Genomic DNA, 7,717 nt, shown 5'->3' on the forward strand with positions numbered 1-7,717 from the left:
GGAAATGTGCATGAAATATTATTGGGTGATAAGGTGGCATTAAAAGAAAATGCATGTGAAATGAAATGCAAACGAAATAAACCAAAAAAGAATACCATGTGAACCAATGCATGGGCGAGGCAATCTAACCAAAGGATAAAGGAATGGATAAGGAAACATTGCATGCACAAGCCACCAATGGAAAGTGGCGTTAATAACAAAGTAAGGAATTGCATGGCATGACATGTGATTAAATAGAAAAAAATAAAAAAGAAAGGAAATGACCTTGGGCAATCTGCCCATGTATGAGAAAATGAGAAATGAAAGCCAATTCAAGGCTTTTGCCTTGAGAGATCCACCCCATTTGGAAGAGAAATGAAAGGAAAATAGCTTCGTGAGCCTTCCACCCTAGAAGAGAGAAAGAGTTAAGTGAAAAGGCAAACTAAGTGAGGGCTCGATTTTGTAAGATTTTAGAGTACCCATGAGCTCTTTCTTGCTATTTTCCTATAATCAAGGTTCATTGCTCCTAGAAATTCATCCTTTATTGAGAGATATGGGTTAGATCTCATGGTAGCTAAGAAATATCAAGGAAAAGGACTAGAAACCACAAGGAAGAAAGTGTGAATGATTCATGGGTTCAAGGAAAGTTTAGGTAAGTAAAGTTTGAATTTGATCTATAATTTCTTAAGGAATTGAATTGTGATTGTGTGAAATTGTTTGTGGCAGAAAAAGTCTTCCAAGATTTGAAAGAAATAGATGCATGTATGTGGGTTAATCTTAGAAGTATGGTGATTTAAAGCTAGACAAATGATGGGTAAGTGCTTTTAATCTTGAGATCATAAGTGGAGAGGAAAAATAAAAATATGTATTGATTATTTGTGCTTGTGGTAGCAAGGGTGACCGAGGATGTGAGGAGTTAGTGAGTTGCATGTGGAATTCAAGGTAAAAATTGGAGGATAAGTAGGGAATGTGGGCATACTATGTTACATTGGATTTGGTTAGTTTAAAGTTTATAGATTTCATTTTAAATTATTGTGAATAATAAGGATGAAAAATGTGAAATTAGATTAAAGAGTCATTGATTAAGGTACTGCCCATATATGCATACAATTAAGCATAAATACAGAAGGCTTGCCATGGTGGTGTATTGGAGGAGGTAACGGGCGACCAGCAAGTAAAATTAACTAGAGACGCACCCGAATCAATAACGACGTAGCGTCCCATTATTGTGAGGTGAGTAAGGGGTGTCTATTTTAAAAGTTCTATAAACTATATATTGATATACGTTTAATAAACGTTGCCGAATTTTTTTAAATGCAATTATGGATAATATGAGCTGGTAGAATGCTAGGCACTTGTGAATGCCATGTTTTTAGAAATGTTTTGTATATATATAAGTTATATATGTAAAAGGTTTTAGAAATCGGGAAACAAGCTCTTTGCCACGGTTTATGTCAAAATGTGCCTTATTTGTTTGTGTGATGTGCATTCATGAATAAATTATATGTTGACTATGCTGATTTGATATTTAAACCTTATGCAAAGGTTTTACATTATAGAGTCTTACAAAAGGATTTTATCATATCACTATGATTGGTGTTTTGGAAATAGATTTAAAATAAGCTTTTGAGAACCTAACTTGCTTATAAATGGTTTTGTCAAATCAAGAGATTCGAGAGTAGGCCGAATATCACATCGGGATAGTGTGACCCTTGTGCACAAGTGAACTCTGGCTAGAGAACCTTTGGGTCACCAACGAGCTATTAAACGTGGCTAGGCCAAGGTTTGTGATATATATACATGACAAGGCCACAGGTTGATATATGTGGCTAGGCCACAAGTTGATAAACATGGTTATGACTACATGATTTCTCCAATATCGGTCAACATCATTGAGACTGTCATGGCTGTGGAAATCTGGAGGAGGGGGGCTTCTCGAATGTTAATACGTGAAAATGGGTCCACGAGTTGATTATCGCGATTACCTATTCGAGAGTGACATCTCTTTGGGTTTTCAACATGAATTCTTTCGCATGGTGAGAATTACAAGTTTTTCCACAGCTTCTTTATTTGTACAAAGATGTTGTGTTTAATACCTCGAGGATGAGATGATTTATGAGCTTGTGTATAAGCTTTGATAATGTTTGATTTCATGGGAGTGTGCGTGCTTATGTTAGTCCGATTTTAAGTAAAGGAAATTAAATGATTTCAACGATAGAAATCTTTCATTCATGTTGCCTTTGATACAATGATTGATAAATGAATTCTTTGCATTAAAATTCTTGGTTTTAGATGTAACGCATAAATGTTCCATTTGATTTTAAATGGTTTATATATTCATATGTTTTTAATATCCAAATTTTCTATCTTTGGCTTCTTTTCCATTTTTGCCCTGCTCACTAAGCTAATGATTACTGAGTCTGTGAAACTCGCCCCAATTTTCTTATTTTGCAGAGAAGTGATCAGTTAGTGTGCTTTTCATCGGCATATTATGGTCCACTACGATGTAGGTAAAGGTATCTCCTAGCACCCTATTCTGAGTCACTCCGCTATTAGAGGTTGGGTCATTTATAGTATATTTTGTTTCGGAAGTAAACAATTGTATAGAATGTAAACATATATTTATATGATGATGAAACATAATGTATAGAGAGAATATTTTCTATTGATGAAATAGTGATGTTTATGATACTTTTGACAGACATGTTATGGTTTGACAAAATGATAATTGTGAAGGCTTGTTTAGGATTTGACAGGTTCTTTCACAAAGTCTTGAACACCGATAACGATTAAGTAGAGGGTCATTACAGTTTTGGAGATGCCCATGCAATGGTCTACCTAAGTCTTTTCAAGTGCAATCATTTTATAATGGTTGTTGAATCCAATTTGAACTACCATTGATGTTGCAACTAGTGGGGCTCTTATGGCCAAGTCTATTGGTAATGCTTATGACTTGTTGAAAGAGATGGCATCAAACAACTATCAGTGGCATTTTAAAAGGGCTCTGCCAAAGAGTGTAATTGGTGTTCACGAGCTAGATATTATTAATGTATTGTCTGCTCAAGTAACCTTTTTCACTAAGAAAATTGGTTCTTTTGGAGTGCATTTAGCATAGAGTCCTTTTTATTACTTGTGATTATTGCGATAATGGACACTCTAGTGATCATTATCTTATAAGTATGAACTTTGCTCAGTTTGTGGGGAATAAGCTGCAAAACAAGCCATATTCAAACACTTATAATCTAAGGTGGAGGAATCACCCCAACTTCTCTTGAAACAACAATCAAGGTTCTTCATTAGCTTTGAGACTAAATTTTGGTTTTAGTTTTCCACAACAACCTAGAAGCCCAGTGCAAGAAAAAAAGTCATTTTTGGAAGGGCTGCTCATGCAATATATGGTTAAGACAAATGCCCTTATTCATAGTTAGACAACTTCATTGAAAATCTTGAGATTTAAGTAGGGTAATTAGCTAATGTTGTTAATAATAGGCCTCAAAGGACCCTACCGAGTAATATTAAGCCTAATCCTAAGAGGAAAAGCAAGGAATTTTCTATGGCAGTAACCCTTCAGAATGGTAAAAAGGTTGGCAGTGGTAGTAAACAAAAAGTACCATAAAAGAAGTCAATTAAGAATGAATCAGAAGTTGGAAACTTAGACAATCAAGTACAAGTCAAGGATGCATAGGCAGCACACATTCCTTTTTCATTTCCTTAACACTTTCAGAAGAAAGAGTTGGACAATTAATTTTACAAATTTCTAGAGGTATTCAAGAAGCTCCACATCAACATCCTTTTTGTTGAAGCTTTGGAGTAGATGTTTTCATATGTTAAGTTTTTGAAAGATATCTTGACAATAACAAGGAGATTGGGTGAGTATGTGATAGTGGCACTCACTGAGGAGTGCAGTGCTATTATTTAGAACAAGCTTCCATCAAAACTCATGGATCCAGGTCACTATTCCTTACATAATTGGTGTGTTAATTTCTGTTGAAGCCTTAAATAACTAAAGGGCTAGTATTAATTTGATGCCTTTGTTGATCTATCGAAAGTTAGGATTAGGGAAATTAAGCCAACCACAATGACATTGGAACTTGTTGATCGATTTCTCACTTATCCTCGAGGTATCATGGAAGATGTTTTTGGTAAAGGTTAATAAATTCATTTTCTCGGTTGACTTCATTGTTCTTAATATATAAAAGGATTGTGAGGTTCCTATCATACTTGGGAGACCTTTTCTATGAACTGCTAGAGCTCTATTGATGTGGAGAAAGGAGAGTTTACTTTGAAAGTGCAAGACCAAGTGGTAACTTTCAATATTTTTATAACTTTAAAGTTTCCCAATCAACATGATGAAAGCTTTGTAGTGAGTGTTGTGAATAGTGTCACTTATGAGGTGTTTGATGATAATTATCCCCGTAACCTTTTAAAGGCATTGTTAGTTTCTAGCTTTGATAGGGATGATGTTGATTTTGTGGAATATGTGAACTTCTTGGATACATCATCTCATGTCTTGAGGACACCATTTGAATCCTTGGATATTTCTACTTCATCTTCACCAGCAAAGCCATCCATTAAAAAGCCTCCTTGCATTGGATCCTAAACCTCGACCTTCACGTTTGAGGTATGTTTATCTTGGTAACTCATCCACTTTTCTTATTATTGTTTCATCTACTTTTATTAACTTGTAGGAAGATAAGCTTTTAAGAGTGCTAAGGTAGCATAAAAAGGTAATAGGATGGACCATTGCCGACATTAAGGGGATTAGTCTATCCATATGCATGCACAAGATCTTTTTGGAGGATGACCATAGAGCCACCATCAACCATCAAAAAAGACTCCATCCTATCATGAAAGAGGTGGTGATAAGGAGATCATTAAATGGTTGGACGCTGGTATCATTTACCCCATTTCAAATCACTTTTAGGTGAGCTTAATTTAGTGCATCCCAAAGAAAGGTGGGATGATAGTGTTAGCCAACTCCAACAATGAGCTCATTCCCATGAGGATAGTGACTGGCTGGAGGGTATGTATGGATTATCTGAAGCTCAAAAAAGACACAAGGAAGGTTCATTTCCCTCTGCCATTTATTAATCAAATGTTAGATAGATTGGCCGGTAAAAAGTTTTATTGGTTCTTGGATGGATATTATGGGTACAATCAAATAACAATAACTCTTGGTGATCAAGAAATGACTACCTTTACATGCCCTTATGGCACTTGGCCTTTAGAAAGATGCCTTTTGGACTTTGCAATGCACTTGTTAATTTTCAAAAACGCATGATGGCAATTTTTTCTAAAATGGTTGAGCATTAGCTTGAGGTATTTATGGATGATTTCTTTATGATTGGTATTAATTTTGTTGATTGTTTTTTGAATCTTGCTAGAGTCCTCAGAAGGTGTGAAGAGATTAACCTAGTACTGAATTGGGAGCAATGCCACTTCCTGGTCCAAGAAGGAATTGTTCTTGTCCACAAGGTTTCAAGTAAAGGGTTAGAAGTGGACAAGGCCAAGATTGAGACAATTGCGAAGCTTCCACCATCAAATTTAGTGAAAGGCATTATAAGTTTTTTAAGACATGCTAGCTTTTATAGGAGGTTCATTAAAAATTTTTCAAAAATTTTCAAACCTTTGTGTAATTTGTTGGAAAAGATGTACCTTTTAAGTTTGATGATACATGTCATGTTGCAATTTTATAATTGAAAAAGACATTGGTATCTGCACCTATCATTGTGGTTCCAGATTAGAATCTTCCTTTTGAACTCATGTGTGATGCTAGTGATTATGTTGTAGGTGCAATGTTAGGCCAAAGAAAAGCAAATATTTTTCATTCTCTTTTTTATGCAAGTAAGACATTAACTGAAACTCAAATGCACTACACAACCATTTAAGAAAAACTATTAGCTATTGTGTTTCCATTTGATAAGTTTTATTCTTACTTGGTTAGCACTAAGGTTGTTGTGTACACTGATCATTCTGAAATTAAGTATTTGATTGCCAAGAAAGATGCCAAGCCAAGATTGATAAGATGGATCTAGTTGCTTTAAGAATTTCATTTGGAGATTAGTGATAGAAAAGGCATAAAAAATCAAGTAGTAGACCATTGTCAAGGTTGGAGAATGACAGCCAAGGTAATGATTTGACTTTGATCAACGAAACTTTTCGTTATGAGCAATTGTTGCATGTTGGTTAGAAGAAGTTACCTTGGTATGTTAATTGTGTCAATTACATTTTGAGTAACATTCTAGCCCCTAATTAAATTTTCATCAAAGAAAGAAATTTCTTCATGATGTTAGACTTTATGTTTGGGATGAACTTTTCCTATTTAAACAATGTGCTAACAAAATTCTTAGAATATGCATCTCGAAGGAGGAAGTTGAAAGCATTTTGAAGTATTGCCATTCTTCAGAATATGGGGAACACTTTAGAGGAGATAAAACTGCAGTAAAAGTGCTTCAATTAGGTTTTTATTGGCCCACTTTATCCAAAGATGCTCACAATTTTGTTTTGCATTGTGACAAGTGTCAACGAGTGGGCAACATTTCAAGGAGGCATGAGATGCCACTCACCAATATCCTTGAAGCAAAAATCTTTAATGTTTTGGGCATAAATTTCATGGGGCCTTTCATTTCTTCTTTCAACAATCATTATATCCTGTTGGTTATGGATTATGTGTCGAAGTGGGTAGAAGTTGTGGCAATGCCTACAAATGATGCAAACGTTGCGTAGAGATTTTTGAGGAAACATCTTCATTAGATTCATCACACCACTAGCAATATGGAGTCATGAAAGAAATCATTTTTGCAACAAGCATTTTGTAGCTATTTTTGCTAAATATGAAGTGACACACAAGGTTACAACTATCTATCATCCACAAACAAGTGGAAAACTCGAAGTTTTCTATTGGGAAATAAAAAGGAGTTTAGAGAAAGTTGTGTCCCTGTCAAGGAAGGATTAGGCCAAAAGGTTGGATGGTGCACTTTGGGCATATAAAACTGCCCGCAAAACTCCAACAAGCATTTCTCCTTATAGGTTGGTTTTTGGAAAGGCATGTCACCTTCTAGTGGAACTTGAACACAATGCTTATTAGGCCATTGATAACTCTATTATATAGAGTTATTTTGACACATTTTGGGGGCTTAAATAGCTAGATCTTTGAGATTTTAGGTTCAAATTTTAGCGTTTTAGGTGTTTTTCTATTTTAAGTTTGATTACTTGTTAAGTGATTAATTTAAGTTATTTTAGTTAAATTTTATGTTGTTTTGTTTTAAATTACTTTAAGAGTAGTTATTGCTAATTTCTCTTATGGCTTTTGTAGAAAATTGATGAAAAAAACTCATTCAATGAAAATCAGTGCAAGTATGGTGATGACTTCATTCGTATATATTTTAGTATTTTGACTATATCTCTCTATATAAAACTATAAATGAGTTAATTCTTGGACCAATAGAATTATAAGAAGAATGGCTACAAAATTTATGCTTACCAATTCTACCAGTTCTGAGTGGATCGTGGTCAAATATTTGTCAAACTCGGAGCACTGCAGTAGTACACATGGACTGAACATGATGCGGTATTTGGAGCATAACTTTCTATACAAGAGTCCAATTGATGTGATTATTGTCCATTGGAAATTTAAGAGACAGGGATAAAACTTATATGTTTATCACTTTGCCCAGTTTGGATCATATCATGGTTAATCTCATGTTTGAAATTGATAGACTGCCACAGTGCTGGGAGA

The 7,717-nt window shown here is 34.8% G+C and overlaps 1 long non-coding RNA gene across 2 annotated transcripts; it reads left to right on the forward strand.

The window, feature by feature from the left end:
* Positions 1 to 305: 305 nt before the first annotated feature.
* Positions 306 to 5,568, forward strand: LOC110422700 (uncharacterized). 2 transcript variants are annotated; one of them, XR_002445754.1, is made up of 5 exons: positions 306 to 631; positions 706 to 1,212; positions 1,648 to 2,015; positions 2,434 to 4,600; positions 5,364 to 5,568. It is a non-coding gene; the product is annotated as an uncharacterized LOC110422700 (long non-coding RNA). The 2 variants fall into 2 exon arrangements; XR_002445755.1 differs by having other exon boundaries at positions 2,434 to 2,495.
* The last annotated feature ends 2,149 nt before the right edge of the window (positions 5,569 to 7,717 follow it).

This window comes from Theobroma umbraticum, unplaced genomic scaffold (genome assembly GCF_002168275.2).
Source record: "Theobroma umbraticum cultivar Fairchild unplaced genomic scaffold, ASM216827v3 scaffold_146.0, whole genome shotgun sequence".
Lineage (NCBI taxonomy): Eukaryota > Viridiplantae > Streptophyta > Magnoliopsida > Malvales > Malvaceae > Theobroma > Theobroma umbraticum.